This window comes from Coffea eugenioides, unplaced genomic scaffold (assembly GCF_003713205.1).
Source record: "Coffea eugenioides isolate CCC68of unplaced genomic scaffold, Ceug_1.0 ScVebR1_1761;HRSCAF=2673, whole genome shotgun sequence".
Taxonomy (NCBI): Eukaryota; Viridiplantae; Streptophyta; class Magnoliopsida; order Gentianales; family Rubiaceae; genus Coffea; species Coffea eugenioides.
Window position 1 is genome coordinate 36,235 of NW_020862187.1, and position 10,804 is coordinate 47,038.

Here is a 10,804-nt window from a genome sequence, read left to right on the forward strand (position 1 = left end):
GTGTAGCTCGGACATTAGGACTTTGTTATGAACGTCATGCTAAATGAGTGGGTGAGCTGAATCATGTCCAATTACTTGGTAACCGATACTTGATCAAATTATTATACATGAAAGGCGGAGGATAGGTTATAGAAAAAACGAACAAAATCAAATAAAGGAATTAGAGATTGGTCAGGAATACTGGTTGAAATTCGATTGTGGATAAAAGAGCTTCCTATATTGTATTATTCCATTTTCAACGACGATGATTTCAAATTAAAAGCAATTCCCTCAAAACCAGTAGAGAAATAACCAACTCACAAGTTAAACTTAAACCAAATCACAAGTTAAAATATAAACTATAAATCGGGAATCAGACAAACTCAAGAGCCGCACAAATATCATGACAAAGAACTTGAATTTTCATCTCAAAACTAATTTAGTGTGAGTGAAATATTCCAAGATCATATTAATGTGGTTGGAAATACTTGAAATATCAATGTGAAAAATAAAAGCAGCCCTTAAGAATAGGGAAAAAAAAAAGATGCACAGGAGGCAACTTAATCCTCATCTGTTGCAACTGCTTTAATGCCAAATCAATTTTAACCCTCATCTGTTTCAATGTTCAGACATCAAATCTAAATAATCGAATGCTAGCTCATCATTTGTTAATTGTTAATAATGCACATACACACATGGCCAAATATCATAAATCTAAACGTGATTGGTTTTGTAAATGTAAACACAATAAAATTAGAAAACAATATGAAATTTATGGTTAACTCAGAATTTACCAAATGTGAAAGTAACCAGCCAAATGTTGGTATCATAACAAAAATTTCACCGATCTCTTAGCACCAATATCCAGTTGAAGCCAAAATAGAATACTAGTTAGAAAGTGAAAAAGAAGATTCAATGGAACGTTTCATCTAGTTATCATATCATAAGCCCCTCCTGGATGAGCCCGCATTGGATGAACGCCTGGAGGCACCCTTGCGAAATATCTTACAAATCACAATATTCAATGCCTGCAAGAATAATGACAATATAAAATAATAGCAATATAACACTTACTTATAATATACCACTAGTATTGGGTGTTTGTCGTTTTTACTTGATTTTGGGCTTTAATTTTGAAAAATCAGTTTTTTTTATGTCATCGATTTCTTTCATCCCTAAATATTATATTTGTAAATAAGATAAAAAGTTAAAATCTAAAATCTACCCATGAATAGTTTCTAACTAAATCTGATTAAATTTTTTGCAAGTTCTACATTAACCAAGAATGATAAGAGTTTATTTTACGTATTTTTAAGTGCATTTTATTAGTTAATTTTGAGTTGATTATTTAGTTTTATAATTAAAATAAAGAGGTTTTTGGTAAAATTATATATTTTTGGTAAAAGTGGATAATATTGCATTTCTATTGATTTTAATGGTAAAAACTTCATTTTTATGCAGGAATGATGATTCAATCACCAAAGGATGTCAAATGAGGTAAAAAATAGAGATTTGGTGATAAATTCAAGTGGCAACAAGAAGAATGAAGTGAAAAACGTTCAAGTGAGGAAATGCAATACAAGTCAGTTTTGACACTCTTCAGTATTTCGATCATATCTCAGGCTACAAAGCTCCGATTTGGATGATTCTTGAAGCATTGGAAAGCTAACTCAAAGGGCTACAACTTTTGTGTTTTGCACAAAAGCTAGTTCGGCCTTTATGATAGAGAAAATCGCAGATGAAGTAAGGCCAAAGTGAATACGCGAGTACACAAAACGTGACTTGTAACCGCGTTTTGTGTAGGCGCGTTTTATAGCCGAAATTCTGCAATTTGACTCAGCCAATTCTCTTGTGTTCATACCACTTTCCAGCTATAAGATGCAAGGGAATTCGGTGCACATGCTTCAGAAGACAAAAGGGCAAGAAAAGTGGCTTATTTTCAAGTCAAAAATATTGGTTTTTGACTATGCTAACAAAGTGGAGATTTGGGAATCAAAGGATAGAATTTGACTTGGAAAAATGGAGCCTTTGAGTACTTTTTATGCAGAAATATGGGGAGAGATCTGAGATCCATTCGTAGCTTAGCTTCTTACAGAAAAACATAGTCTCTCTAGCTAGGTACTTGCAAGGGACAATTGGGATTTCATCTTGTAATCATCTAAATTCAAGACAAAGGAGATTTTTGGAAGGCTTCACCATATCTTGGCTAAGACTTTCTTTACTCTGTTTGTATTTGTAATTCATGATGATTTACATTAATGAAGTTATGAGTGTTTCATCATTCATGAGTAGCTAATTTCCTTTATCTAGGGAGTAGATGAAGCTTATGGCCAAATGATATGAAGTGATTGTGATTTATGCTTGTTATGTCTTGTATTAACTTATCTACTTGTGTATGTTGGATTACTTGTTGTTGCTTGATCACCAATAGCAGGTTTATAGTTGTTTTTACTCATTGAGAAATGGTAAAAATAATGGAATGACATAAGTAGAGCTTGAGTAGTATATTCATGAGAATAGAAATACATTCAAGTGGATGAAATCTGCATTTCATGTGTGAATAAGAACAGATTTAGTATTTACCAAGAGATTAGGAAAAACTAATCTGTTTTAACCCATTATTATCATGAGAATGTGATTTTGGTATTTCTGGAAATGAATCCTTGGTTAAACAAGAGCAGTAACAAGTGTTGAATTAATTCATTTTAGATCTTTTGTGTCATAAGTGGAATCTACATCCCTAGATCTTAATATTTAGTGAATTCTATTCCTTTTGTGAAATTGCATTTATCTAGTTAAGAATTTTTGTAGTTGAATTACATTCTGAAATTTCTGCTCAAATTAATTGTAAGTCTAAATAATAGAGTAAATTAGTATCTAATAATTGTTTTAATTGCTCCTCGTGGGATCGACCCGATACACATCTTGTACTACAATTACGACCTGTATACTTGCAGTCCAACGGGTGTAAAATCGGAATTAAACTTGCACTTAAAGTAAAAACCCGTCAAGTTTTTGGCGCCGTTGCCGGGGAGCGGCAATATTAGAGCCTAATCATCTTTATTAATTTAGACAGCTTTATTTTTTTTAGATTATATTTAATCTTATATTGTAATCAGTTTTTGACAATTGAAATTGCATAATATCTCTTATTTCTGTTTGTAGTGTATGCACCGGGCGTCTCGGGAAGTTACACCTTTCGATCCAGAAATTGAGAGGACACTACGTAGACAAAGGAGGCATCCACCACAGCAAGAGGAACAAGAGATTTGGCAACCTATAGAGGAAATCTCAATAGATCTACCATTTGAGGAAGAGATGGCCGAAAATGACCCAAATAGGCGAGTTCTACAAGATTATACTCTACCGGGAACACAAGGATCTCAAACAAGCATAGTAAGGCCTACGGTAAATGCTAACAACTTTGAGATTAAACCATCACTTATCCAAATGGTTCAACAATCTCAATTTGGAGGTAATGCAGTAGAAGATCCTAATACACACTTAGCTACATTCTTGGAAATTTGTGATACAATTAAAATGAATGGAGTTAGTGATGATGCTATAAGGCTAAGATTGTTCCCATTTTCATTGAGAGATAAGGCCAAACTTTGGCTACACTCTCATGCTCCTAATACTTTCACCGGATGGGATGATTTATCAAGAGCATTCTTAAATAAGTATTTTCCACCAGGAAAGACTGCTAAGCTTAGAATGGATATCACTAGTTTTAGTCAATTGGAGGGAGAATCATTATATGAGGCATGGGAAAGGTTTAGAGATTTGCTTCGGAAATGTCCACATCATGGACTGCCGGAATGGTTAATCATACAAACCTTTTATAATGGTTTATCTTTCTCCACTAAAACTATTATTGATGCAGCCGCAGGTGGAGCTTTAATGGGTAAATCACCCCAAGAGGCTCATAATTTGATAGAAGAAATGGCAACAAATAACTACCAATGGGCCAATGAGAGAGGTAATACAAGACGTCACGCAGGTATGATAGAAATGGACACTCTCAATATGCTGAGTGCTCAAATGAATAATGTGATGAAGTTGCTAAATAGACAAGGTGGAGTTGGTCCAAGTTCATCTAATGCACATGTAGCGTGTTGTTCTATATGTGGAGGTGAACATGATAGTAATGAGTGTGTTGATTCTGAGCAGGTACAATTTGTTAATAATTACAACCGAAATGCTCCAAATAATCCCTACTCGAATACTTACAATTCGGGGTGGAGAAATCATCCAAACTTTGGATGGAAAGATCAAGGCAATCAACAAAGGCCAACCAATCCGCCGGGATTTCAACCAAGGCAACCCCAGGCTGAAACTAAACCAAGTTGGGAGATCGCGGTGGAAAAACTTGCTAAGGTGACTTCGGATAGATTCGAGCGAGTTGAGGGGCGGTTGGACCAATTAGCTGGGATGTACAGAAACTTGGAGGTTCAAATTGGTCAAATTGCCAATGTGATCAACAATAGAAACCCTGGTGAATTACCAAGTAAAACCGAAGTGAATCCGAGAGAGCATGTCAATGCAATCATTCTTAGAAGCGGTAAAACGGTTGAAGGATTCGATTTTGAAAATTCAGGTGGTGAAAAAGACAAGAAGCAAGCAATTGAAGGGGAGCAAGAAAGTCAAAATGATCATGTTATCATTGATATTGATGCACTTCATCCCAAATTAAATTCTCATTTAAATTCTAATGTGATACCTTTTCCTCACAGGTTGAAGAAAGATGGACAGGATCGGGAGTTTGAAAAGTTCTTCAAAATGTTTAAACAATTGCACATTAACATTCCTTTCATTGATGCTATAACACAGATTCCCTCTTATGCACGTTTCTTGAAAGACATCATGTCAAAGAAGAGGAAAATTGTAGATAATGAGATGATAGCATTAACGGAAGAGTGTAGTGCATTGATTAAGAATAAACTCCCTCCTAAATTGAAAGATCCGGGAAGTTTTTCTATTCCTTGCACTATTGGTCAATTGCATTTTTTTAATGCTTTATGTGATTTAGGTGCAAGTGTATCACTTATGCCGTTATCGGTTGCCCGGAGATTGGGACTTCAAGAGCTAAAAGCTACCAATATTACATTGCAATTGGCGGATCGGTCAATCACACGTCCCATGGGTATTTTGGAAAATGTGCTCATAAAGGTAAGACAATCTATAATACCTGTGGATTTTGTTGTCTTAGATATTGAAGAAGATGTGAGAATGCCAATTATTCTAGGACGACCGTTTTTAGCCACTGCACGAACTATAATTGATGTAGAAAAAGGTAAGCTTATATTACGGGTTAATGGTGAGGAATTGGAATTCAATTTGGATAATAAAGAAGGGAGTATAGAGCCTACTGCTCTTGTTTCTAATATGCCATATGATGAAAAGGTTAACCAAGAAAGGACCGAAGAAGTTAAATTTATAAATGTCCTTGGTACTAACTTTCATGGTGTAGGAACAAAGGAGGAGAAGATAAGGATGGAAGTTGGCTTAATAAATTCGCCATTCCATGAAGAAAATGGTGAACAGTTGAGCCAATTCAGAAAAGACAAGCAAAATCCACTCCAAGGTGAAGTTGAGCCTCTCTATGACAAGTCTAATATTCCTCCTTGGCATTTGAGGAAATTGGACTATGAAGATCAATGCATGGTTCACCACATGGTGGATTGGTTCGGGAGTTTCGACCCATGGGGAGAAAATCGCTCCCTAATGCTCTAAAGTGATTTAACTCTTTCAGTCGAGCCAACGACTATAAACAAAAGCGCTAATTGGGAGGCAACCCAATGTTTATGTTATTTGTGTTAATTTTTTGTGATTTTTAGATTTGAATAAGTGTTTTAGTTAATTTGTTGTTTTTGTGTGATAGGGTTGGCAAATGGAAGCAAGAATGACCATTTGAGGTGAAAAGGGCAAACTTTGATCAAGCAACTCAACCCCTCGATTTGCATTAAAGGTGTTTTTGATTCATTATAAAGGGGTAAAATGCATGTTTTTAATGTTTTACATTTGTTCCAGTCATTAAAATTGGCAAACAAATGATCTATGGTGCATTTTGAGTCATTGGGGTACCTTTTGTAATTTTTCAAAAGTTGAAATTCTGCTAAAAATCGAAGCAGAAAACGCGTTTTCAAAGAAAACGCGACTACAAGTCGCGTTTCTCAGAATCGCGTTTTCAATTCTGCAACTGCAGAAAAGAAAACGCGCCTTCAAAACGCGATCCAAAGTCGCGTTTTAATGGAAATCGCGTTTTCAAGCCTGGATCAAGGCTCAAAAACGCGACTTCTGAAACGCGACTCTAAGTCGCGTTTTCAAACACAGTCGCGTTTTAAGTGCTGCAAGATTTGGGAAGAAAACGCGATTTCAGAAACGCGAGTTGAAGGCGCGTTTTGAGTCGCGTTTTGTGTGTCTGAATATAGCCTTCAGAAACGCGATTTCAGCTTCATTTTTTCCTCTCTTTTTAATTTTTCAGGCGCGTTTTTCTTCTTCTCTTCTACCCACCTCACAAATCTTCATTTTTACTCCATAATCTTGCTAGAAATCATCACCCCAACACCTTTTGAGCTTCATACAACCTTTTTAACCGATTAAAATTCAAGAAAAACACTTAAAATCAGGTTTTTGAAGCATTGAAGGTTAGGGTTCTTAAACTCCAATTTCTTCAATTGGAGGTCAATTGGAGGTTGTTTCATAGGGCTTTTTGCATTTTTAGCATCACCAAACATCCTTCTACGTGATTGAGGTAAGTTTCTTCATCAAATCTTTTGATTTTAGAAGTTCATATTTTTTATCCTGAGCTATCTGACATCTTTTAATTTCGAAAATTTGATGAGGTTCATGGCTATTTTTGATTTTATTCATGATTATTATGATTGTTTAAGCATGTTTAAATGTTTAAATGTAGCAATTTATTGGTTTTCAAGTACTTTAAAATTCACAATTGCTATATTTAGATGAAATTGGAAAAAGGAACTAGGATGTTTTTGAGCCATTGGTGATGTTAAATTATGGTTAAAAAGGGTTAGTTGATGATGTTTAAGCATGTGCATTGTGTATAGTGAGTAATTTGGTTGATTTGGTGAGTTAGTTAGTTTAATTTTTGCCTAAACATGATTATAGCTAAAAGCATATTATTATTGTTAATTCTAAATAGTTATAATCATAATTGCTCCTATTTTCACTAATTGAATTATAATTGATACATATCTTGTGTAATTTGGTGATTTTGGGCAACTTTAGGCAGAAAATATGTCTTGTACGATCATTGAATGATTAGAACTTAAGCAATTGTATTTGAGGGTATTTGGATTAATGCTGAACTTTTGTTGCCAAAAAAATGAGTTGTAGTACATGTGAATAATTGAAATATTTTTTAGGTACTATGCCAAGAGGAAGAAGAGCGGTACTTTCATCCTCTAGTAGTGAGGAGAGGGAGGTTAATGAAGAGATGGAGGTGACTGAAGAGGAGAATTCACCTTCTCCTCCACCAATTAACCGTCGACCTGGTGAGGGCACCTCCCGTGGAGCGGGAAGATCGGTATTTGACAGTGCTAGGTTCAACACTCGCAGGAATCAGGAGTGGCATGAGGCGCGTGCTAATTTGGAGTTTTTGTTTGAGATGCACGTCAGTCCACCAGTTGAGATGATGTACAACATCTCAGAAGCTTTTGCTCAGCTAGGATGGGCTCCGATTCTCACCCTTCCAAACCATTACTACCCAGACCTGGTGCGCGAGTTTTACGCCAACATTGAAAGTAAGGCGCGCCATAGTGGAGAAATAATTGAGTCCTGGGTGCGTGGAAGACGAATCACCTTGTCACGGCAAGATTTGGCTGCTATTTTGGGGTGTATGGATGACGGACGTCCAGTAGACTTGAAGAAGGAGTTTGTTCCCCCGAATAGGAGGTGGGATCCATCATTGGCCATGGCTAGGTTTGGTCTCGAGTACCAACCTTTTCGCTCTACCAGAAAGGAGACTATATTGGCAAATGTATTCGAACCTCGTCATCGGCTTATCATTTACATGATGGCTCACAATGTCATCCCAAAGAAGACGGGGCACACGGAGGTTCGCAAGAGCGATATTTACTTCCTTGATTACATGTTCCACAACCGAACTTCCCCGTATGCTCGAATTTCATTGCCAAACATCATCATCAGCCACATTAGGTCTACGGCGAGGCGTAAGACAACTTCTTTCAAACTATCATTTCCTCGTCTACTGACTTTAATCTTTCCCCGTTTTGAGGTTCCCTTGGAAGGCATGCGGCGGGAGTATGTTCCACCACGTGCTGAGATGACTATCACTACTCTTCGCCGCCTTGGTATTGGCACGGGAGACATTCCACGCCCTGTTCAGGAGCGGAGACAAAAGGCTAGACATGGTCGGGATGAAGCTGGACCTTCTACTGCAGCACCACCTCCTCCTCCACCACAAACTAATTGGCAGCGACTTTTTGATCATATGGAGGACTTTGCATTCCAGTTCGCTGACGTTAGGAATCGTCTAAGCCGAATTGAAGATCATTTGGGCATTCATCCACCGCCCAATCGTGATGCAGAGGATGACGAAGATGCCGAGCGGGGATGACTGACTTGGCACACTGAGAAGCTATCTTTAGTTGATGAACTGCCGTTGCCTAAATTATCGTAACTTGTGAACTTAAGATGTTTAACTTCATTTTTATTTTTCTGTTTTCTTATGTGGTGAGTAACTTGTATTTGACAGTGGTTCGTGATTAGTGGCTGATAAGGATCTCAGCCATTGACTTGTGGGAGTACTTCTATTCTTTTCTTTTCTTCTTTTGTTTCATTTTCTTCCCGACACTTGAGGACAATGTGTAATTTAAGTGTGGGGGGAGAAATTATGTGTTTGATTACTATGTGGTTTTAGTTAGTGTTTGATATATTCTTGTGCTTAAATGGTGATTCTTGTGGTTGCTGCAGGGAGATTTAGTCCACTTTTAAGGGGGCAGACTCTGTCAAAATTTTATCCAAAACCTTATATATATATATGTTATTTAACTATAATAATAATAAATTTTTCATCTTATCCTTTTGAAATAAATTATATTTGCGGTTGATACTTCTTTCTCATGAAATTTGGAAATGATTTTTAGTGTGATTATAATTTTACTCTATAGGAAAGAATATATCTAGTAAAGTGGAGAAAATTATGCCTACATTTTGTATATTTGATGAAAATTCTTCTTTTTATCTAATTTTATAAGATAAGAAATTAATATGGTTAATAAGTGTCATACTCTTCTCATGATTACTCTTAGAGGGAATTTTATTATATATTGTTAAAAAAAATAAAAATAAAAAAAATGGTTATTCTACTCCAATGATTCTCGTACCGAGTAACCGGGGGTTGGCATCTACAAATGTCGACATTCGCGTAAAAAGGTACTTGAATTAAGAGTATGCAAAGCAACTTGAGTATGTGAAATGTTGAGTAACCGGGGATCTGCATCTAAAAATGTTGATCTTCGCGTCAAAAGGCATTTTTCACAACTTAAGCAATATTTAACCCTTAAAATATCAAAAAAAAAAAGAAGTAAATTAAATCCCTCTTTAAGAAAAATAAGAAGTTGATCATGAGATTAGTTAGCATCTATATTGACTATAGGAGTTGCTTGCTTGCGAAATTGGATAAAAATAAGAAGTTGAGTTGAATTGGTAAAATTATGGTATACTTGCTCTTCTGCTCTGATATTATGAGTAACTTGAACTTAATGGAAAGATCACATAAGGGTTATTTTACCTTGATTCAAGGAAATGGAGTTGAAATACTACAGTATGTTTAGTTTCAATTTTTGGATCATTGATGGTTGAATTTTATTGCTTAGGAAAGCAATGATTCAAGTGTGGGGTATGTGATAAGAGTTTATTTTACGTATTTTTAAGTGCATTTTATTAGTAATTTTGAGTTGAATTATTTAGTTTTTATAATTAAAATAAAGATGGTTTTTGGTAAAATAATATATTTTTGTTAACACACCAGTGGATAAATATTGCTTCTATTGATTTTACATGGTAAACTTCATTTTATGCCAGGAATGATGATTCACATCACCAAAGGATGTCAATATGAGGTTAAAAATAGAGATTTGAGTGATAAATTCAGTGGCAACAAGCAAGAATGAGTGAAAAACGTTCAAGTGAGGAAATGCATACAAAGTCAGTTTTGCACTCTTAGTATTTCGATCATAGGCTCAGGCTACAAAGCTCGATTTGGATGATTCTTGAAGCATATGGAAAGCTAACTAAAGGGCTAAACTTTTTGTGGTTTTGCAGCAAAAGCTAGTTCGGCCCTTATGATTAGAGAACAATCCCAGATGAAGTAAGGCCAAAGTGAATACCGCCGTACACAAAACGTGACTTGTAACCGCGTTTTGTGTAGGCGCGTTTTATAGCCGAAAGCTGCAATATTGATCAGCCAATTCTCTTGTGTTCACACCACTTTCCAGCTATAAGTTGCAAGGGAATTCGGTGCACATGCTTCAGAAGACAAAAGGGCAAGAAAAGTGGCTTATTTTCAAGTCAAAAATATTGGTTTTTGACTATGCTAACAAAGTGGAGATTTGGGAATCAAAGGATAGAATTTGACTTGGAAAAATGGAGCCTTTGAGTACTTTTTATGCAGAAATATGGGGAGAGGTCTGACATCCATTCGTAGCTTAGCTTCTTACAGAAAAACATATTCTCTCTACCTAGGACTTGCAAGGGGCAATTGGGATTTCATCTTGTAATCATCTAAGTTCAAGACAAAGGAGATTTTTGGAAGGCTTCACCATATCTTGGCTAAGAC

The 10,804-nt window shown here is 36.0% G+C and overlaps 1 non-coding gene across 1 annotated transcript; it reads right to left on the reverse strand.

Moving 5' to 3' along the window:
* Positions 1-3,684: 3,684 nt before the first annotated feature.
* Positions 3,685-3,791, reverse strand: LOC113755806. The gene has a single exon (XR_003465741.1). It is a non-coding gene; the product is annotated as a small nucleolar RNA R71 (small nucleolar RNA).
* Between the last annotated feature and the right edge of the window lie 7,013 nt (positions 3,792-10,804).